General features: G+C 42.9%; 1 protein-coding gene and 1 long non-coding RNA gene across 3 annotated transcripts in view; both read left to right on the forward strand.

The window, feature by feature from the left end:
• LOC138472969 (heparan sulfate glucosamine 3-O-sulfotransferase 1-like) overlaps window positions 1-24,471 on the forward strand; it is a 1,058,871-nt gene that overhangs the window by 1,003,873 nt on the left and 30,527 nt on the right. For both annotated transcript variants that reach the window (XM_069611399.1, XM_069611398.1), the window contains one exon: window positions 12,810-12,918. The gene's annotated coding sequence lies outside the window, so the exon portion shown is untranslated. The remainder of the gene's footprint in view (window positions 1-12,809; window positions 12,919-24,471) is intronic.
• On the forward strand, window positions 9,539-10,147 carry LOC138473765 (uncharacterized). The gene is made up of 2 exons (XR_011268901.1): window positions 9,539-9,600; window positions 9,991-10,147. It is a non-coding gene; the product is annotated as an uncharacterized lncRNA (long non-coding RNA).

A 24,471-nucleotide genomic window follows, 5' to 3' on the forward strand; every position in this document is an offset into this window, starting at 1 on the left:
GTCTCAGCGTTTCCACCTGATCTGGTTTATCACAATATCGACATTTATTTGAGGCCGATTTCCCTCTAATTGCCATTATTTCGTTGGTCGGAAACAGGTTAAGACGTGCTCTCAAAATAATTACTTTACGTTTCATTAGCAGTGATGACATACAAATTGTGGATATTCAGGAGAACGTAAAGTATGCAACTTCAATTTTTCACTTTAAGGTGAAAAATACTATTGATTAGATTCCTGAACATTGGCCATCTTTCTTAAAGATTGGATTGGAATGTTTGGTAATGGAAGCTGATGATGAGCAGGAAAGTAATTCGAATGTTAAAGTCTGTGACATCTACCCTCATTCTATAAGGCAAAATAACACACAGGTGGTCATTGGGTCAGTACAACAGCACTGCGGTGAACATGCTGGAAGTTTTACATTCACATCTAAAAGAGGAGATGGGGTAGTTGAACAGGGTACATGGGTACAAACAGCCAGTGCAGGCTCCCTCCCTGGTAGGGGGGTCTTGAATTTTGTGGGCCAATGCATGTGGGAAGTAGTGTCATTGGCGAATGGCTTGCCAACATGGTAAACCATCGTAGTCATCAGTGCTCCTAGTCCTCATTTCTGCTAATAGGTTGGAACAGACAGGGCCACTTGCTCCTATTCAAGCAGGATGGCTTATTGGAAAACATAAACAATTTAAGTATCATTGCCCTACAAGAAACTTAGATATACAGTGCCACCAAATTAACTTAACAGGGACCAAGGTGTCGCCCCAAGGGTGGTTTGATTCTGAGAGTAAGAAAAACGCATTGTTTGGAGGAACGAGCATGCGTGTCTCTGAATGTACTTATGGGGAGAGTAACACACTTCAGAGAGTCTAAAAAGGCTGGGGTAAAATAAATCATTATGATAAATGTTTATGACCACCCATACCAAGGTCCTCATGAAGCTCACTTAAGGAACTGGAGTGAATAACTAACACTTTGGAATGTCAGTCACCATTTCTCATATGTGGGGACTTTAATTGCAGGATTCCCAGAGATGTCTCGTGGAGGGAGTGGGAATGGCATGTCCTCCCTTTGAACTCCCCGGAGGGTAGGCTAGATAGGGCTTGCTGCAGGGATACTAGCTGGGCAACTCTGCTTTACTCAGAAGGTTTTAGTATGGTTAATGGAGCCAGTCCCTTTGATTGCCCCCGGCAGTTCACCAGAACCTGTCATGAGTGCTCCCGTATTATGAACTACATATTCATTTCAAATGCTCCTTGTCTGATTGAAGACATATATACGTGTTCCAATGACAAAAGAGTGATCATTATCCTATCATATTACTTTTCAAATTAGAGAGTCATCATAGTGATAACGCCTCAGCTGGGACACTCACTGTCAATTCCAACCGAAATTGTATATCGTGGAGTGTTGGCAAGAGTGGGATGGCTTTGTTGGTAGCCCGGGAATTACTCTGAAGTTATACTTTGGAGAGTGTGAGCACCAAGCATATTAAGACCATCGAAACTGCACGCTCAGCAATGGGTAAATATGAGGCTTGTGTTGAGAGCATCAAGTCCAGTATTATGATCACCTCTGGTGGCCACTCCAGAGTAGGTATTGGAGCTAGGAAGTTAAGTTGTCACATATTTGACAAGAACATCAAAGAAAAAAGAGGGCTGTACATAGGGATCTTCCTAGTATGACCAGACTACAGCTTAACCCTACTAACTTTGCACTATTGGTCAAGGATATTAAGAATAAATAGTGCAAATGGTTACACTGGCATAGGTACCATGTAAAATGCTCCAGGTGGCATGCCTGTTCAGTCCTCCCTTTCAAATAATACCAATGAGTTTTGGTAAATTATTAATTGAAATGAATCCCAAGACAAAGATATCAATGGAGTCTTGAAGTAGGATTGTGCCACGCACATCCAGACAACATTGGGTGGGAGTAACACAGAGAGCCCCATGGTAGCTCTGACCCCTTTCATCTGGACCCTTGGGAAAGGCCCTATTGATATCGCCAATCTGATTGCAGACAGTAAATCTTCCAGTGCACCTGGGCCTCATTTTCTCTGCAACCATTTAAATAAGACAGACACGAAAATCTGGGCAGAGGTACTTTACTGGTTGTTTCTTTGATCAGTGCAACTCAGGCGATTCCATCCTCCTGGAGAGACAGTATCATCATCCCGTCTTCAAAAAAGGCTGTCGCACTGACCCACCAAATTATCGGTTATTGGAGATGTTAGACACTGCAGCCAAAATATTTGCTACGGTGCTCTTAGAGGAGCTGAGATAATGGACCAAGACCAAGAACATCATTCGGTTTAATCTAGCGCTACAACACTACCATCAACGGCCTTGCTATAGTTTTGAATGTACAGAATGCCTGGTTGATTCGTAAAACATCAGTGTATGTGGCCTTCATTGACTTCAGCGCAGCCTTGCACACTGTGAATAGGAACAGGCTGTGGGTAAATCTGCAAAGCTGGAACATCCTGTTGGGTTTATTAAAAATGATCATCCATTTATATGAACGCCATAGGGCTTGGGTCCGGTTAGATCAACATGGTGCAATGTTGAGTTGGTTAACCACACAGAAGGGGCTTAAGCAAGGGTGCATTCTTGCACCTATGTTGTTTAACCTGTATTTATCAGACCTTGGAGGGGCTATTGTACACCCAATCACCATTCCCCTAAACTGGGCGACACCCCAGTGCAGTGGCTGGCCTATGCCGATGATCTAGCTTTGCTTGATCTAACACCTGGGGGCCTGCAGGTGTCTTTGAGTCTCTTGAATTCTTACGCAGCAATCAACTCTTTAAAAATAAAGATCTCTAAAACCAAAATTATTTTTTTTAGCTCTCAATATACTTTTAAATGGACTATGGATGGGGAGGAAATTGAGCTTGTCTCCATATGTAAATACCTGGGGATTCCATTAGACTCAACGCTTCAGGGAGCCTCACAGGTATGCTGGGTCTGAAAATGTTGGTATTGAATATTGCAGACTTAAATAGCAAGGTGAAAGCAGTGCCTGGTGGGACCTGGTTAAAGATAACCATGTTGTCCCAGTTCATGATACATTGCCAAAGGAGCCAATCCATCTTTGCGGCTTCCTCCTTTTCTTGTTAGGTCAGGTATGAAAGGCTGGCCCTCAGGGGATCTGGTTTACTATATTTCGGTAAAGCTGAATTGGGATAAAAAATAATCTGCCTGAGCCCAGCATAAATATCCTTTCTGTGACTGTAACTTGCACGGGAGATAAACCCCATGGCTTTGTAAATGTTAACAATGATAAACCTGAGAATGGGTATGTAAATGTGCTCAAATAACTACAAACATTTATGCAGAATGACTATGACTGTTATAGATGTGATGTTCCTGTAACTAGGGGCTTGGGGGGGTGGGGGGGACGCTTCAATCTCAGAGTAGGCACAGGTGAGCACTTTCTTTATGATAATGAACAGGTGTTGGCACTCTCTGTCCCAAAACCTTGTCTGGCGGTCCCAACCTCATTGAATAGTGCCCTCGTATTTTGGGACATAATGACGGATTTGTGTTAAAGAGCCATCAGTGTTAGATACCAGTACCAGACAACCAGCAATTTTACCTTTGATACTGTGATATTCTGCAGTATAATTTATGTCATACAGATTCCGATGAGGTAGTGACGCTGTATTTATGAGAACAATGGGGAGCGCAGCAGAAATGCTGCATTAACAGTGGAGACGTCCATTATAAATTGTTTTTCCCCAGATTTTTTGACTGGTAAAATATAACTATTACAACCTTGCTTAAGCAATGATTCAATGATGGTTTTATATCCTCTCTGACTTATTTTGAAATGGGGTTCTGTGGGATACAAGGAAGAGGTTCTGCTGGGTACCGAGTGATGGGTACTGGTTCCACATTCAATATTCTTCTCACTTCATTTACATGTGTGGGCCACAATTGTGGAAAAACTTGATTCAAAGGTCTGTGTTACAACAAGGACGTGAGGACCCACAGCTCATTTTGCAAATTTGCAGACTGTTGCAAAGCAGCCAAAAATCCTTATTCCCTTTGTATCGTGTCATCCAAAAAAATAACATTACGAGAACAATAGATAAGTCCATCCATTTTGCACAATAGATCCAAATCTGATAAATTCACTGCTGTTGAAGGGATCAAAAGAAAAGCATGATGGTCAGAGAATTGACCCAAAGTGACAGTCATAGGTCATCGAACCAGGTGAGGAATTGGTCTACCGCCATTACCTACTGCATTTATCCCTTTGTCTAAACATGGAGCATTTGGAAACTCAGGTGCTTCCAAAATGGAGATTGAGGCTTCAGTATCAACTAGACAAGACACAGGGCCTGATTACGAGGTTGCAGCAACCTGACGGTGCTTCCGGTGGGTTGCCAGCAAACCCTGTAATATTGATTCTGCTGCCCAAAATCCCGGTGCCAGCGGGATATTACAAGTGACGGCGGAACAGTAAATCCCAATTCTCATGAAGTCTTATAGGACTCCATGGACATGGGGACACTGAAGCACCAGCACCGCTGCTAATGGTGCCAGTGCTTCAGTGGGAGATATGCCAGGCCTGCCGGTGATCCGTGGCCCCTACCAGCATTCATGTAGTATGGCGGTCTCGAAAGGGTGCCATTACGTTGCTACCAGCACCTTTATTTCCGACCACCATACTTGTAATGAGGCCCACGCTATTCTCGCTAAAAAACACAGTTTACATTCAGAACAGAAGGATCAAGTGGGATCAGTGGTAAAACCATATTACTGCCCCCCTGGCTGTCCTATTGCAGGCAGCAGAGATAGTGGACATGACTGTAAGAAAGAAGGAGGAAGCTGTGTTGGTGATGGTGACTGTTGAGCTGGTCTATCCAGGCACTCCAAATTTCAATGTCCAAACTCTTTACAGTAGGTAAACGGAATGCTGTAAACGTTTGAAGTCTGCATATTTTGATGTTCCCCTTGACCCACAATAACTGGGATTTATCTTCCTTAATGTTTCTCAGTAGCTAGATTCTGCTAGTTGCCCTGCACTTCCTTGCAAAGGCCGGAGACGCTGGATTTGTAACACCATTAGTCTATCTCGAGAAGTCTTTTTCTGTACCTCTGACATTTCATGAAAACACTGCATAGATAATAACACTTCAGTTAAATTCTTGCCTTTCCAACCAGTGGGTACTGCCTTAATTCCATCAGCAATCTTGGGCTGCAGCCCCATTATGAATGTGTAAACCATGGGGGTCATTATAGTTTTGCTGGAATCCCACCGATAATTCCGACAGGATACCAGCAAATGGACCTATCGTTACCGACACCTAATATCACAGAATTTCCAGGATATTACAGGTGCTGGCAACAGTGGTAATTCCCCATTCCCTATTCCCCATTCCATGGAGTCCCACATGACCCCATGGAGGGAATTTCCATTATTATCAGCACTGGTAATACCAGTGCTGATTATACTGTCTGTTTTTTACCAGTCGGGTCGGATTTACTCCAGCTTTCCGCTGAAGGTAAATCAGGTGACCCCCACCGGCACATTTGGAGTTTGGCAATGCGGTAGAAGTGGCTGTCATGGAATTACCGCCACTTTTTTCCTTCACATCCAATCTTATAATGAGGCCCAAGACTTGTGCAGTAATCACCATATTGGGGATCCCCAAAAACTGACCAGAGCATTGTTTTAGCCTCTAAAAAAAACTGGCTGGATTCATTCCTTTACTTTGTTTGTATGCAATGATCTTGATCCAGTCTGTATCTTTATAAGCGTGTGGTCTAACCTGTCAGTACATTCATTTAATGCCTCCCTAGTGGGTTCTTGCAATGGCCAAATGCTTTTCTGTTTCAATAGGGTGGGCATGTCAGGAGGAAGGGCAGCTCCCAGATCAGAACAAGTAGTATTGTAGCAGTCAATGGTGACCAGTCACTCTCTTTGAAACATCATTGAATCGCCATGGATTTTAGGATATCTTTGCATGATATTAAACAGAATATTGGCACACTGTGGTGACGTGAACTGTCCCAGGAAACTGTCTCAAAGGGTATTATGGGGTCATTTTATGGGGATATAATGGGAAACCATTCAAAGTTATCAGATGCATTAGTTGCCTGTGAGGCCCCACAGATATTATAAACTGGGCATTTTATTGTGCAGCACATCAATGACTAATTGGCAGTGCAACGAGAGACTACCAATGATCAGATAGGTGATGATCTGCTATACTTGGTGGCTCACTAAGAGATGAGTCTGTGCTTTTGAATTCAATCCTCCCACCCTTTAGGAAGCCAAAGGGAGCCAGCTGGTCTATAGTGCATTTCTTTATTAAAAGAGCATCTGCTTGGTTTTTTTCTTGTGCCTGATCAGGTACAACATTAAATCTAGCAGGATTATGCAACTCTAAACCAATCTTCTGGAGGTTATTTTGTTTGGGGTGCCCCTTGAGGTGCTAGATAAAGTCTGCTGTAATTTATTCTGTTCCTAGGAATGGCCAAATGTGCTCACACTGCCTTCAATTCTTTTGACTGTTCTTGTAGTTTCTCTTGGGCATCTTTCAGACCCCGGTCTTAGAATCGGAATACCTTCTGGTGGCCTCCATGTACCAGTGAAAGACACAATTTAACTGTTTTTGGTGAGCATGTGTTCCTTGGGTCTCTAGAATTCCTCTTAAATAAGTAATCATATCAAAATCAAATGTACCTTAATCAGTGATGAATTTTGTGATGCAGCTATGGGTAAAATGGTTCAATTTATCCAGAAACGTGCACGTCTGGGAAAATTATTTGTGTATTTAAAGTGAGCTAGACTTTATTTTTGTGGAAATAGCACTTGCTTTGACCGACCTGTTGCCATTGTCACAGAGGTAAACAATGTTCGATTGTTCATGAAGGATGTGCTGCTGTTTGCAATGCCCCAAGCTAATGTATCAAAATACTGCTAGATCTGACATGGTCCAATACGAAGTGCTTAGTAACCACACCCCACACTGCAGTGACGAGATACAATTTATTTTCTCACTAACATGGTTTGTTCGCCATAACCAAGCAGCAATCCTGAGATTCTCCCATCTATTAGGTTTCATTTGTAGGATAACAACAAACCCAAAGTGGGAACCTCAACTTTCACTGATACCTAGAGGTAACACCAAGCATTATGAACAAGAATGGTATCAGGAGAACAAGAGAGACTGAAGAAGGTGGACAGACAAGTAAGAACTTAAATCGGTATATTCATTTTATTAAGATTTATCTAAAAAACACTTCAACACATATTAATTTAATTAATTCTAAAAGACATTTTGCTAATCATACAACCTTACATACACACTCTAATGCAATATTTAAATAATGTACAGTGTAGAGAAATTAAAGAAGCTGATCAATTCATTAAACCACTTCTTTTCATTGAGTTTATAAAACATTCAGAATGTTATAAACCACAGTTCATTCCTAAATATAATATCATGTAATATCGACTATTGGTGCCTAAGACTATTGGTGCCTAACAATATCAATCTTCTTTACAAAAAAGCTTCCCATTTATTTAATAGTTTCGACTTCGACAAGTTGTGTGTGTCTTCATCGGGATTGGATGAACAGTAGCAACATTCTAAAAATGAACAAAACATACAATTAAGACATAGTTAAAATACTGCTGTCAACCTTCTATCAGGAACTCTCTCTCATGAATTGGATCAAACATTGAACACTAGACCAAAAATTGTCTCTAAGTCCAAGTGGGTATTCCCTTACCCATGATCCCATCAAAACTGGTCAGTACAGTACAGCCAGTTTAAGTAAAGCCGACTAAATCAGCTATTTTCATATCCCCATATACAGTCCCCCCAATTTCATTCAGGGCTCCAGGGTTCAAAAAAAGGGAAACTAAGCTACTCCCGTATTCATACTTAGAGACACATATCCCTTTAAGTGCTGAGTATACCCCTACCGTCCCAACTGTGAACTGCTTCAGAGTACAAATACAAGTGAGAAAACATACCTGCGAACCCCATTAGGTTCGCCTAGTGACTTGTATCCCAGTGGCTTTTAGTATAAGTCTAGTCAGTTTGGTTTTTCACGAAAAACGAAACCTGTGACAAAAACACAGGAAACAATAAATCAAACTTATTAGTGTCACACAAATTAGAGAATGCCCATGTTAATCTCTTAGTTGGCAGCTCACGTTCTATACCTAAACTGATCCGTTCACAGCACAGGTCAGAAACACTTCTTGCGCCAACAGAATGGAAGCAAGATGGCTCTTCTCAAAGTTTTCAAAGAAACCGCCTAAGAAACAAATTGAATCCTCTTAGAACTAACGAAATGCAAATAAGGCATGTATACTATTGCGGGCCAAAAAGCCTTTGACCTTTGTTATAGTGACGCTGTCCAAAATGGAATAGCACTTATCTCCCTTCTATCCCGCAGCATAGTTTAAACGCTCACGGTCGCAAAGTGGATAATGACACACCTCTCCGCTGATGGGCGTGTACGCTGATGGGTGAATCTGTAAATTAATAAATAGACGGATCCCGTCAACAGCAGACCCAATAAACCGAGTGGTAAACAAACGCCTACTTCAAACCTGCTTACCTTATTTGCCGCAGTAGTAACTAGCAGTTTAGTACCGTGTGCCTCTGAGGAACGGAAGGACAGAACAATATTCGTCATGGTCCCTCTTTTATTTCCAAAATAAGGACATAAATACAAACGAAGGACCAAAAACGACATAGTGTCCTACAAGACATGGTCACAAAAGAAGGACTAAAAACGCGATAGTGTCTTACATAACATAGACACATTTGATAGTGGGGAGAAGTGGAAAGAGGACCTCAGTTCCATTCTTCTCGTTGATTCAGGCCCCTCTCTAGACTATTGGTCTGGTATATCCACCATTGTTCTTTTTGCGCTAAGCGTGCAGCTGTGTTGGCCGCATCAGTGCCAGACACTTTCTCGACTGCCCACCATTTCAGATCTTCTGGCCTATGTTTCTGTTCCAAAAAATGCATCGTTAGTGGAGCATTCTGCTGGCCCGTTCTGATCTTAGATTTATGCTCACTTATGCGTAATTTGACAGCTCTGGATGTCTTCCCAATGTAAGCCTTTTTACAAGGGCATATAATAACATATATTACATTGGTGCTGAGGCAGGTGGTGTGGTGCCTCAGATTAAACTATGCTGCGGGATAGAAGGGAGATAAGTGCTATTCCATTTTGGACAGCGTCACTATAACAAAGGTGAAAGGCTTTTTGGCCCGCAATAGTATACATGCCTTATTTGCATTTCGTTAGTTCTAAGAGGATTCAATTTGTTTCTTAGGCGGTTTCTTTGAAAACTTTGAGAAGAGCCATCTTGCTTCCATTCTGTTGGCGCAAGAAGTGTTTCTGACCTGTGCTGTGAATGGATCAGTTTAGGTATAGAACGTGAGCTGCCAACTAAGAGATTAACATGGGCATTCTCTAATTTGTGTGACACTAATAAGTTTGATTTATTGTTTCCTGTTTTTGTCACAGGTTTCGTTTTTCGTGAAAAACCAAACTGACTAGACTTATACTAAAAGCCACTGGGATACAAGTCACTAGGCGAACCTAATGGGGTTCGCAGGTATGTTTTCTCACTTGTATTTGTACTCTGAAGCAGTTCACAGTTGGGACGGTAGGGGTATACTCAGCACTTAAAGGGATATGTGTCTCTAAGTATGAATACGGGAGTAGCTTAGTTTCCCTTTTTTTGAACCCTGGAGCCCTGAATGAAATTGGGGGGACTGTATATGGGGATATGAAAATAGCTGATTTAGTCGGCTTTACTTAAACTGGCTGTACTGTACTGACCAGTTTTGATGGGATCATGGGTAAGGGAATACCCACTTGGACTTAGAGACAATTTTTGGTCTAGTGTTCAATGTTTGATCCAATTCATGAGAGAGAGTTCCTGATAGAAGGTTGACAGCAGTATTTTAACTATGTCTTAATTGTATGTTTTGTTCATTTTTAGAATGTTGCTACTGTTCATCCAATCCTGATGAAGACACACACAACTTGTCGAAGTCGAAACTATTAAATAAATGGGAAGCTTTTTTGTAAAGAAGATTGATATTGTTAGGCACCAATAGTCTTAGGCACCAATAGTCGATATTACATGATATTATATTTAGGAATGAACTGTGGTTTATAACATTGTGAATGTTTTATAAACTCAATGAAAAGAAGTGGTTTAATGAATTGATCAGCTTCTTTAATTTCTCTACACTGTACATTATTTAAATATTGCATTAGAGTGTGTATGTAAGGTTGTATGATTAGCAAAATGTCTTTTAGAATTAATTAAATTAATATGTGTTGAAGTGTTTTTTAGATAAATCTTAATAAAATGAATATACCGATTTAAGTTCTTACTTGTCTGTCCACCTTCTTCAGTCTCTCTTGTTCTCCTGATACCATTCATTTGTAGGATAGTCAAAACAGAAATCTACGTTTTCACAAATGGCACACCTGCTGGAGCATAGGAGTCTATGGCTGCATAAGTGACTGTGGTTTGTAATTGGTGGGTAGACAACATACCCTTTCCCACGACCAGCTTTCAGCACATATAGGGCCTGATTCAGGGAAGCCTTTTATAATGGCACAGTCCCCTAGGAAAATGCTCCATGAATCAGGCCCATACAGTATTTTCGGTTGCTGGCCCTGTAAGACAACTGGTTTCCAATTATAACATCAAGTGGGATTTGTGGGAGATACAAGCTTGTCTGATGCTTTTAATTTGTACACAGATGTTTTATTTTATTTTTTACATTCATTGAAGAAGCACTCATATAAAAATAACCTTTGAATGATGTGTATGTATGGAATTGCATCCATACAGTTGGTGGTCCCCAGCCAACTGGGGTTTTCAAGCACATACTTCTAACAGATCCGGAATCACAGTTACCATAGATAGACACAGTAAACAAACACAAATCAATCTTTAATATTTACCAAACTGTTTACTGAATGATATAGGCTCTTTTGTCAGTTTTTCTAAAACCACTCTCTGACTCACGGATGCTCCACTTAGTGTAGTCCTCATTAAGGCAAAGCATGTTTCATTCCTCTGTCTGCCTGGGGTATCACTGAGAGGCTCATCTGCAGCTCTACTTGGCTCCTTCGTAGCCAGGGAATCAGAGACTGAAGGCTTTCCATTCAGCAGAGGAAATCAAACACTGGTCTCGAATCGTGGGTGCCGCTATACTGGTAAATCTTTATAGGAGCACAGAAGAGTAAACACAGGTGCAGAGCAAATCACAGTGTTTTATACACATAACAAACAGTATGGAAACAAGAAAAGAGGGAGAAATACAAGATGTAGGTGTCCACAACAGACACGTGCTGGGTTCAGAAAACAAGGTGCTGTCTAAGGTAAAAAGAGAGGTGATAGACAGTGTATGCTCAACTTTAAAGAACATGCTGTAAAGAATACTCCACTTGGAAAGCAGTGATTATTTGCAGCACCAAACCATTATCTTGGAACAGTCAGAACAGGTACACTACAATTGTGGTGACAAAAACCAGAATGGAGCAAACATAAGGTTTTACATCTTACTAATGATTGCATGCTAAGGTGTAGTCCATCATGGCTAGAACATCCCACACACAGGTTTCCAGCAACCATCTTTGGCCTTGAAGTATGGGGGTAAAGCTGGGGTTTGTGATAAAAAGCTTACATTGTCATATCACCATGAAACTGTTCTGTTCTAATAGTGAATCCTAGAATTGCCAGATTGACACATGTGTCACAGGGTTTATAGTGATTGCATCGAAAAAAAAGGGTTGACACACCAAAGCATCGAAAACAAAGCATCTAAGGCCAAAGCATCGACAGTCTATCTTTAACATGGAAAAGTGTCTTTCCATCTAAACCAGTCCATCGAAAATATAAATGGACTGGTTTCAATGGAAATGCACTTTTACATGTAAAAGATAGCATTTCAACCATAACCCTAACTTAACCCTTAATCTAACCCTAGCCCCAACCATAACCATAATGTAATCCTTAATCTAACACTAGCCCCAATCCTAACTCTAATGTAACCCTAACCCTAATATAACCCTAACGCTAATGTAAACCTTAATCTAATCCTAGCCCCAACCCTAACCCTAATGTAACCCTTACTCTAACCCTAGCCCCAACTCTAATCCCCAACCCTAACGCTAATGAAACCCTAACCCTAATGTAACACTTAATCTAACCCTATCCCCAACCCTAACCCTAATGTAACCCTAAATTTAACCCTAGCCCCAACCCTAACCCCCAACCCTAACCCTAATGTAACCCTTAAGATAACCCTACCCCCGCCCCTAACCCTAACCCTAATGTAACCCTTAATCTAACCCTAGCCCCAACCCTAATCCTAACCTAACCCTAACCCTAATCTAACCCCTAATCTTAACATTACATTTCAATGGATCCATCAAATTTTATTCAACGAAATAGGCATTCTATGGCATTGTATTTCGATGGAAAAAATGTGATGGTTTGGTGTTAGATGGTTTGGTTGTAGATGCAATGACTGGATGCCTGTCACAGTGTACAGAAACAAAATTGAACTTCTTCCTTTCCCTAAGGCATGAAAGCACATTTAAGAAATTGTATTGAAAATTGAACTTGAATTTCTATAGATTGCAAAATGCTGCTTACTGATGAATATGGATGTCCTATACAGACTGCAGTTGCCATTTTAATGATTGGGATTAAGTATTCCCAAAGCTGTAAAGAACACATGTTATTTATGTTAATTAGGAAATAATATAAATACTTCTATCTTGTATCTTCAATAGACACCACCATTGCAATGAGGATTTACACATGGGGCGCTGTATCAGGCAGATTCATCCCACCAGCAGCAGAGTATGTGTTTTAAAGAAAGGAAGCAAGGAACCCAGCAAGGTAATACCATCGCTACCCTTAGGATTTTGACTACAGAATGGAGCTATGTTTAACTGTTGCTTCCGGCAATTACATGTCTATCCTCATGATGTGAAAGAGTGGTCACAGTCTGAGGGTTTTAGGTTCGCTTTCTCTCTGGAGCTCATCTTTCTTACTTTCACATGTTTATGGAGGCAGGTCTTCTCTGTGCAATTTTCAAAAGTGTCTTCGAGTAGTGCAATGTGCATTGTAAAAAGGTCGTGTATTCACTTGTCACACATTTGCGCACTTTGCCATGCAAAATGAGTAAATGCCACCTGCCTTTTATGCATGTCAGTGGGCGTTTAGAATGGATTTCTGGAGTAAAGGTAAGCAGATACACGCCTGATATCCACCATACAATTGAAGGAAAATATTGCGTGGATTAAAATCAATGCATAACATGTTTACACATACATTCTAGGCACTGATTTAATTTCACATCAGGTATCATGTTTTTGTTCTCTGTAACAATTGACTTATTCCTAAATACAGTACACTAATATGGAAGTGAATTAATTATTTGATTTTTATGCTTGTATTTGGGAAGCCAAAAAGAGCCAGCAGGTGTATAGTACATTTCTTTATTACATGATGTGAAAAAGAGTAAACGAGTTTGTCTCATGTTGAAAAAAAAGAAGTTTAATCTGCATAATGATAGGTACAGTGAAAAGCTAAAAATTATCAAAGTGAAAAAAGCCCTCTTAAACCAATTCACAGCCCTAAAGTAAACATCAATTACTGCATCCTCACAACAAATGTAGCACTACAACGACCTCTACAATGTAAAATAAATGGTTATTTGAATATACATCAATTTAGGTAGAAATGGTAACACAGTTACATGATTCCTCGGATGATGTTGCATGGGAGGGAGCAAATCAACTTAACCAACCTTTCATTAAAGAAAAAAAGCATCTTCATTTAAAATGAATGTGTACCTGTTGAAGTGACAGAATAAAATCCATAGGTACAGTTGGAATGGGATTCAGCAGTTACTAATAAACTTGATTGACCGACCCGAATAAGGACCAGCTCCAATGGATGCACTGACCTCGCAGTACTGCACTACTGCAAAAAGATGGCATCACAAATGCTGGCTACCCACTCTCTGTACAGCGCTCCACTGCTCTCGAGCTAGGTCTGCGCTTTAAACAATACATTTTGTCATTCTCTCACACAAATGGGCCTGTACAAATAACAGAAACAGCTCCACCCAATTTCAAAATGTTTTCCATGTGCAGTTTTTAGTAGGAAGTGCCTTCTACTGGTTTAATGAACACCAACGTATATTGGTTCTACATTATATGAAGAAAAAACATTTCATCAACTTTTAGACACCCTACTCTTCCATGAATATATTTCAATAAATATGAAGAGTAAATTCTCCCAAAAATTACCCTCTTTTTTTAAATATCACATTGATCACAGGAGGCCTCTGACCTGGAGATTTCTGAAAATAATAATTGCACACTTTCATTTCCTGGGGGTGCACTTTTCGTCCTCTGATCCATGGATCCTCAGATTACCAAGAGTGATTCAACTTATAAACAGAATATGGGCAGGTGAGGTGCTTTAACCTAAGGTGTGATGGACCTTACTTACAGCATGCTGGTAGCCTACCAGACCAACGATTTGATGAAAGCCCTCTATGGAAGCAAGGTGTGAATGAAAACGAAATGCCACCATCTCCCTGAAGGTTAGTTTGGAACTGGGTGTGAGAGAGGTTAACCATTAGGCTGTATTAAGCCAATCCTGGTTTATAAAGTGAGTAGTGCAGCAGTTTACAATTCACAAACATCTGCTAGACGTGTCAAATCTGGTGCTGTATACCTATCATGGTTCTTGCATATTAGAGATGGCCTGTTGAAGCTATGCATGAGATATGTGAAGACCCACCCACACTTTGCCTCTAGACATTGCCAGAGTAGGAACGTTGTATTTGGATCTCATTCAACATTGTCTTCCGGGTACGTATTATACTACCACAGTTCTGTCAGGCTAATTGTAGGATAAAAAGGCTGTGGGTCTTGAAGCATACCTGGATGTGACAAACATTCCTCCTACGTGCACGTTATGTTTTAAGATTTATTTCAGTTGTATCTTGCTTAGATATGTTGTGGACAATGGCAGAACCTGGATCGGACAGAAAGTCTTTCTGCTGTGGGGCAGCAGGTATTGAGACTATTATTCATGCTCTTTCTGTTTGCCTGGGCTATAATCACATTCAAAGGCAACGTTCTAGTGCCTCTGTTAAATGTTCCTCAATCGAGTGGTTGTCTCCCCCAGCTGTGTTAAACAGACCTTAATCCCAACCATTATTTTTGCTGTGTCCAATTACACGTAATGGGCATTACACATTGGACAAAAACTGTAGGGGATAGTTGATTTGTTCTAGTTGTTATTTTGATGCCACTGTATGTTCTTTTTGTTTTCTTGTATGTTTGTGTGGCTAAGCATGTTCTAGACATGTTTTATTTGTTTTAAGGTGTTGCTGTAATAGCACTAACTAAACAATAAAGTAAACATGAGATTTGAATAATGTACACAAACCACAAACATGCTTATTGTGTAGGAATATGATCTCAAAGGCCACTTACTGATATCCATGCTGTTCACCCTATAACCTACCAGTGAATAGAACAAACATGTGGGTGTTTGTGCAGGTATGGGTTTAAACTAACATCTAAGGGTCTTTGCATAGCAATATTATATTATGCTATGTTATGTTTTTGGAATTTGCATCACACACCACTGCTGTTTATATGCGTTGATCGGAATCAGAAAGGCGAATGGGGTGGTTATTGGCAGTAGCAGTAAGGGACAAGCATTGTGCTCAAATGTTGGTGAGAGAAGAAGAAGGAGATCATGGTGTCTGTGTGGGTGTGTTCTCTAGGTGGATAGTGATGTCTATCCTAGAGGTATATGCTGCCATATGGGAGACGATGGGTTTTGGGAGGTTCTATGCGGTTTGACAGATGGCAGGCATTGGGAGCTGATTGGAGTTGTATACTAGAACCTTGGAATCTATCCATCAGTTGCAAGGAGCCCTTAAAACCTTTCTTTTTAAATAAGGGACCAATAGTGGCTGCCCCTTTTGGGTGTTTCCAATACATCACCTTTTTGAAAATTGCCTCTTATACTGTTGTTGTTGTGCTTTGTGTAACATCTGCACCTCTATATGATTAAGTTCGTCCTTGTGCGTGATTATAAATGTATCAAATTCAAATGCATATATTTGTGACTGTGTTGTGATAGACTGGGAGGGTTTGCTTTAGCATTTGTGTCGATGAGCTGGTGAGCATGTTTTGAGTGAGGTGGTTGAAAAATTAGGTTGTTAGTTGGTGAGTTTGTTTTCATTCATCTAAAAGGCTACGGTTTCTCAGTGGGTTTGTATTAAGTTTGGTAGTCAGATTGTTTCTTGTTGTGCTCTTAATTTGTGTTTCAGTCGTCTTTTACTGGCTGTGATGTTGGCATCTCGGGGGCAGCTCCAGTTTGGCATATAACCACAGTTCTGCATGGTCATCACGATTTGAACGATTTTATCATATTGCTCCTTTAAGTATATTTGGTGAATTGTGTTCATAGTGATGTATTATTGTTGAGTCCCCGTCATGCAGTGGTGAGAGTGTTTTAGTAGTCTGATGTAGTGTGTGTCCTTCTTTAGCTTATGGTATGTTCCCTAACTCAGTGTATTGAAAAGCCAAGAACCTACAGTTTTCTAAATGCAAGATGGTCTTCATTTGTTCAGATTTCTTTTGTGACTGTGTGCCACAATTTTGAAATGAGGATGCAGAAAGCTGTACCTCTGTATATTTTTTTTTTCATAGTGCCTTGGTTTGATGGGAAGGTCACTGCTAGACCTCTGAGTCATTCCTGGTTGGCAAAAGGTGATGTTTGGTTGAAGGAATTCTGCTCCCTGTCCATGCACTTTAGGTCCTGTTGATTTGAAAGTACCAAACATGTTTCAAATGTCGTTTGAACTGGTTTGAGCAATGACAATAGGAGACAGACATGCTTTGGCCCTCTTGATACTATGGGCCCCACTGCACAGAGCTCTAGGGCAAAATTATTCATTTTTTGAGTATTCTCTCCCAGCCTAGGGAGTTTTGCTAGAAGAGTGGTAAACGTCATTGTTAAGAGGGATTTCTGAACTCGGACCTGGAGGGGCAGAGGTTCAGAAGGCCAGCCTAGTTTCTTGGAACAGGGTAACCTCTGGACAAGCCAGACCAATCAGCGTAGCGATGGCGGCGGTCAAGACTAAGTCTCAAGAGGGGTGAGGGTGATGGAAAGACCTCAATGAGCACACAAAGCAAGGACACTTACAAATTACTCCACACAGGTGTTATATTAAAAATATAGACACATTTATTACAAGGCCTTTGTAACATCGACCATATCAAAGAATCACAATAATACTAAAGTAAACCAACACATCACAATCAATACAATTATATATACAAGACCGAGGGGTCTAAGGAGTTAGGAGCACGTAATATGTAAACCACCTAGATGGGGAGGAAAACAGGCAGTGCAAGTAATCATTAGACCCAGTTCGACATCTGAAATACACCTAACTAGGAGGAAGTCTGAGCCCTACGAAGAGAGGAGCCTTATGCTCAAAAGTACCTGCACGCGCTGGTGCCAATGGACAAAAGAGGGCCTCTTCAAGGATATCAGGCAGTTCAGGAAGGTGAATGAAGCGATGCAGAACAAGTCCCCACTAGTCAAGCAAGGCCTCCACTTGTGGGCAAAGGCAGGGTGAGAGTGCGGGATAGAGTCGCTATTTTGCAACACTGGTAGAAAAGAAATGGGCTCCTGCGCGAGGGGTTTGGGTATGGACTACTCACCGGTCCCTGACGCAGGCAGACCCAGACTTCTCCAGTTCAGTTCACGTTGCTGGCAGGTTCAGCTGCGATGATCAGGACGTCTCAACACTGTGTAGATTCTGCATAGCAGGATGCAGGGTCAAGGGTGTCCCAAATGCAGCGGACGTGCACAGGTTGTTACCACAGCAGGGCAACAAGGCAACTGCGTTTACTCTGGTCCGGGCGCACTCGTCTCACTTCAGACCAGGGAATGCCAAGTGTACGAAATTCGGTGTGAGGGTGCCGTGGACGCAGAGCAAGCAGTAAACCAAGTTTCGAGGGCTTTCCCGAAACGGCGGCAGTGACAGAGCAAAGCGTCCTGCGTAAGCTGATCAGCCCACTGGTTGGCCCAGGGACACTTCCGAAGAGGCTTACTTGCAGGGTTTGATGAAGGTGCCGGGAATAGTTGATCCCACTATTCCAATGGGTTGAAACACCTTTGCAGACCTTCTAGGACAATCAGATGCAGAGGAGTCTCACAGGACGACAGCAGTTCAGGGTGCCAAACCTTCAGAGGGTCACCAGCGGTTCGCCGACTCAGCTTCTTGTTGCAGGATACTTGGCTCCTTATCCCTTGTTCGGTGTGAACTCAGGAGATCGACATGGTAGTGGTGTTTTCAGCCTCCTCTTATCCAAAGTTCCCTTTGCGCCAAAACGGAGAGGACCTAATGGGAGATCTGCTCACAAACACTCACACCATACGTGGACCTATCACGGACCACGGTGGTCCCAGGCATTCAGGACACTCCAGACTCTCTGGCACCCAGGATGTGTATTGGAACCAGACATCCCAGCCCACATCCTGGAGGCACACACAAGGCATGCAGAAGCCCGCAAACGCTTTGGGGTGTCGCAGGAAAGTGCATGACCAAATAAGGACTGCCCTGGGTCGGCTCAACCTGGGGGAAGGTGAAGGGGCAAGACGGTCAGCGGAGCCAGGCCACTCATTTGTGCCAAATGCGGTAAGCGCGGATAACATGGTGAAAAAGAGTTAAAAAACAAGAGAAACGATAGCTGCCACTAGTCCCGTCCGTGACACACTTGCATAGTTCATAATAAGTCCAGAGAGAGTTTCTAGGGCCTTTGGAATGACTAGAGACCCAAGAGCGCGGTAATGTAAATTACGGTGCACTCTTGTTTCATGATGCACAAAAGCTGCAACACGAGGAAAGGACTAAGGGAAACGAAGTCTCCCAGTACTGACTATCTTTAAGGGCATGTCAGTTTCCCCATAGGAATTGAGCGAAAGCCCAGAAGAGTGCGGCGGAAGGCTGCGCTTCTCTGGCAAAGTCTAGATCAGGGTGTAAAACAACAGCAAAAAGTTTGGGGGTTGCCACATGGAGGGGAAATTACATACAATATGAAATCTTTCCTAACACTCGCCCCTCCCATACTAAGGACAGGGGGAACTAATCCACCCTTGGATGAGTTTTTTGTTTAGGTTGGTTTAACATTCTGGACAACCCATCAGCATTGCTATGTTGGACACCTGGACACCTGGCCTATGCTCAATAGTGAAGTCAAAGCCCTGCAGACATATGGACCACCTAAGCAACATTGGATTCTCTCCCTTCATGTTCATTAGCCACTTTAAGGGCTTATGGTCAGTTTGCACAGTGAAGTGGGTCCCATAGAGCCTCATCTTCCGTAGGGCCCACACAACAGAGAAACATTCTTTCTCTACTGTGGACCATCTGTGCTCTCTGTCCTTAAACTGGCGACTAATGAAGCCAATCGGGTGTTCCTTACCCTTCTCATCTACTTGTGATAGTACAGCTCCTATCCCAGTGTCAGAGGCATCTGTCTGCACAATAAAAGGTCTTTGGTAATCAGGGGCCCTGAGTGCAGGGGCCTGGCACAAGGAGTCTTTTAAGCCATTGAAGGCCTTCTCACACTCTTCAGTCCAAGTTACCCTCTTGTTTTTTTTTTTTTTGAGTGGTGAGAGCAGTCAGAGGGGCAGCTATGGTGCCATAGTCTGCCATGAAATTTCTGTAATACCCCGTGAGTCGTAAGAAGGCTCTCACTTGGGTCTGTGTAGTGGGGGTAGGCCAGTCTTGTACTGCTTGTACTTTACTGGGTAGAGGCTGTATCCTCCCTCCACTTACTTCATGTCCATGGTAAACCACTGAGCCTTGTCCAATCTGGCATTTAATGGCCTTTATGGTCAAGTGGGCTTTCTGAAGAGCCTGTAACACAATCCCAAGGTGTTTCACTTGGTCTTCCCAGGTGGCACTGAAAACTGCTATATCATCCAGATATGCAAGACAGAATTCATCCAACCCATTCAACACATGATTCACAAGCCTCTGAAAAGTGGCAGGTGCATTCTTCAACTCAAAAGGCATTACCCTGAACTGGTAAAGGACTTCTGGAGTTGAGAATGCTGCCTTCTCCTTGGCATGTTCTGCGTGGGCTATTTGCCAATAGCCTGCAGTGAGGTCAAACGTGCTGAGGTACTTGGAGGCACCCAAGGTATCCACCAGCTCATCTGTTTGAGGCAAGGGGTGGGCGTCTGTCTTGGTGACAGCATTCAGAGCCCTGTAATCCACGTAGAACCTCAATTCAGAAGTACCTGCTTTTGGAACCAAAACCACAGGGCTGGACCAAGGACTACTAGAGGGTTCAATCACCCCAAGATCCAACATTTTGTTGACCTCTGTCTTAATGTAAGACTGCACTTTGTCTGACATCCTGTATCCCCTACTATTGGTAGGTACACTGTCCTGTGTCTATGTTATGTTTGCACCACAGTGTCAAACCAAGGGACTGTGAAAACAGGGGGGGAAAATTGCCTAAGCAAACTTTTCACCTCAGCCTGCTGATCAGAAGTCAGGTGAGGGGCCACTCGGACACCCTCAAAGAAGCTATCTGAAGGACTGCTTTGAAACAGGTCAGGGAGAGGTTCAGACTCCTCTTCCTCAACATCGGAAGCCAATAGCAGTGCTGCGATTTCAACTCTTGGGATGAAAGCCTTCAGGCTATTTATGTGGAACACTTTCTAAGCCTGTCCATGGCTTCCAAAGTCACTAAATAGTTGACCTCAACCAGGGGCTCCCCCACTGTGTAAGGGCGTGACCATTTATCCTGTAAAGCTCTAGGCCTTATGAGATTCATGTTCAGGACTTGCTGACCAGGTGTGAAGTTGATGAGGGAAGCTTTCTGGTCATACCAATGTTTCACCAGGGCTTGTCCTGCCTTCAACTTGTCACTAGCCAGACCCATCAGGAGTCCCATCCTTTTTCTGAGCCCTAACACATAGTCTACTATGTTGGTAGTAATAGGGGGAGTGGGCATCTCCCATCCCTCATTGACTATGGCTAAGAGTCCCCGCACAGGGTGACCAAACAGAAGTTCGAAGGGGCTGAAGCCAACACCCTCCTGTGTTACCTCTAGGTAGGCAAACAGTAAGCATGGTAAAAGAAGACCCCATTTTCTTCTCTGAGGTTCTTCCAGAGCCCCAATCATACTTTTTAACATTCTGTTAAACCGTTCCACCAGACCATTGGTCTGGGGGTAGTATGCGGAAGAGAACTTGTAGGTGACCCCACATTCTTTCCACATAGCCTGCATATACTTCAACATAAAGTTGCTGCCTCTGTCAGACACAACTTCTTTAGGGAAGCCAACCCCAGTAAAGATGCCGAGTAAAGCTTTTGCGACTGACTTGGCAGTCACAGTCTTCAATGGGATAGCCTCAGGATATCTGTTGGCATGGTCGAGCAATACCAGGATAAACCAATTGCCTGAGGATGTTTGGGGGTCAAGGGGACCAACAATATCGACCCCTACCCTCTCGAATGGTACTCCCACAACTGGGAGTGGTACCAATGGAGCTTGGATTGTTGAACCACTCTTACCAGATAATTGGCAGGAGGCACAACTCCTGCAGTGACTTTCTACTTGCACCCCCATCTTGGGACAGTAGAAGGGCATGGATAACCTTTGCTTGGTCCTGTTAATACCAAGGTGGCCAGCAAGGGGAACTTCATGTGCCAGCTCCAGGAGGAAGGGTTTTAGAGCAAGGGGAACCACCAACCTCCTATGGTCTCATTCTGCAGACTCTGTGGGCTCACTATACAGGAGTCCACCTTCCCAATAAATCTGATGCTTCCCAGGAGGTTCACCCTCAAGCTGGGAGCAGGCCTGTCTCCTTAGGCCTTCCTGAGATGGGCGCTCAGGTTGGCCTTTACTGAATTCTTCCCTGTCAGGACCACCTTCTACTAACAAATTGTTTAGTTCGGGATGGTCATTGGGGTCAAATACTTGAGGCATCACCACCTCCACGTCAGGTCCGGTTGATTGACCAATTACCTCCATCGCAGTGGTAGGTGAGTTAGGGGGAATATGCTCTTTCCCTCGTCTTGGTTTCTTGACTCCTTTAGCCTTGGGTTTCCCCTTTGGCTGGGGCAGGGATTGGTCTTGGCCAATGCTGCCCTTGTTTGAGACTTTGTGCAGGGTCTGTCAGCAGTATCTCCCACAAGCCCTAAAGCTCGGAGATCATTGCGCAACAAGACCTTTCCTGGGACACTCCTCTGAATGCTCACTGGAATCTTGACTGCTGTACCATTGATAGTAATATTTAAAGGTATTACTGGGAACATGGGAGGTGGGCTGTCAGACAACTTAGTGGGCATCAGAGTAGCTCTGGCAACTTCCTCTGAGTCTACCAAGGTAGAATCCACTACAGTTCGATTGCACCCACTATCCCTAAGAGCTGGAGTATCTACTCCATTGATCAGCACACTGTATTTAAAGTAGTGCTTGGTGTTATCTGGAATATTAGCATAAGCCTCTGAGACTTTAGGCTCCCAGGAACCCAGGGAAACTAAAACAACCTCAGCTTCTATACTACTGGGGAAGGAGTTGGAGGAAACGGATGCTCCGGTAATCTCTTCTTCCTCGTAGGAGGAGGAGGCCAGATTAGCAGAGTGGACCCCCAAGGTTTTGACCTTACATCTGGGATCCCCCTTCACGTGGTCAGTTGCTCCACAAGCAAAACAAGATCCATTGGGTCTGTTTACATAGGGAGGCTCATTATAACCAGAGTTCTGTTTTGGAGGCTGACCTCCACTACCCTGTGAGTTCTCTTGTGTCTTACCCTTATTTTTCTTTTTGTGGCCCTTTTGAGAAGAAGATTTATCAGTTTCCCACCCTCCTTATCTTTGGACGTTTTCCCTTCCTCCTGCTTACCAGGATGAGTCTTGTCCTTATGGGACACTCGATGTGACACCCATAAATCTGCTGCAATGGCGAGCTTCTTAGGATTCATCTCCTTTGAATCTGCCAAATGCTGCTTAAGCTCAGGGGAAGAAGATGCAAAAATATGTTCCAGCATGACAAGACTTATCATACCTTCAAAGGTAGAAAGCTTATAACCTTCGACCCAGCCAGTTAAGTTTTTTAAGGATTCAGTGACATAAGATACCCAAGTATCACCTTCTTTTTTCTTATACTCTCTGAAACTTTTTAAGTATTGGGCAGGAGTCTTTCCAAACTTTAAAATGAGAGTCTGCTTCAACAGTGCAAAATCTGCTCTCTCAGCCTTCGACATTTCCATAATGGCACTGCAGCCAGAATGGGGCAGTCTGCTAAGTAACCGGGCAATTTTATCAGCATTGTCAACTTGTTGAACTTTACATGCATACTCAAATGTATTCAGCCAGTCCATAATGTAATTCTTTTCTTCATACACCGGGAGCAGATCTTTTGGAAACCTTGGATGAGAGGAGGCCCCAGACCCATGTCCTTTACCCTTGGATCCATTGGCAACTTGGAGCTTGGCCAGTTCCAACTGGTGATCCCTGTCTTTCTGTTTTTCTGCCTGTTCGATCTTTAGCTTCGCCCTATAGAACTCAAGCTCTTCCTGGAGTTTGGCCATATTGAACTCAAGCTCCTTCTGCCTAAACAGCAGCTCTTGATTCTTGAATTCAAGCATGGCTTCCCCATCAGCAGTGGCAGAGGAATCATTGGACATTTCATCCTCCCTGTCCTCATGGTCGCTGTGGACCAGTGCAGTGGCAGAACTGTCAGTTATACCAGTGAGAGCAGCCCCACCTCCTTCTGCACTGTCCTCTGAAGCTATAGTGCTAAGATGAGCTTCTTGCCACGCCATGATTCTTTGGATCATTTCCATTTTGGTGCCTTGAGAGGAGACACCTTTTTCAGCACACATCTTTTTCAATGTTTCGGATTTAGAAGCATTTAAAATTAACAAGGTACTTGTTTCCATATTGTTAGATAGGACTATGCCCTTTAAAAGGTTAGACTACGATAATTCACTATGTGTCCTGGTAGGAATAACATGAAATGCCTTTGCTCGTGCGCAACACTGGATACCTTCAGTCGTATCCCACCGCTGTACACCAATTTGTTAAAATGGATTTCTGAACTCGGACCTGGAGGGGCAGAGGTTCAGAAGGCCAGCCTAGTTTCTTGGAACAGGGTAACCTCTGGACAAGCCAGACCAATCAAGGTAGCGATGGCGGCGGTCAAGACTAAGTCTCAAGAGGGGTGAGGGTGACAGAAAGACCTCAATGAGCACACAAAGCAAGGACACTTACAAAATGCTCCAGACCGGTGTTATATTAAAAATATAGACACATTTATTACAAGGCCTTTGTAACATCGACCATAGCAAAGAATCACAATAATACTAAAGTAAACCAAC

The sequence above is a fragment of the Ambystoma mexicanum genome, chromosome 8 (genome assembly GCF_040938575.1).
Source record: "Ambystoma mexicanum isolate Mex_15411 chromosome 8, UKY_AmexF1_1, whole genome shotgun sequence".
NCBI lineage: Eukaryota > Metazoa > Chordata > Amphibia > Caudata > Ambystomatidae > Ambystoma > Ambystoma mexicanum.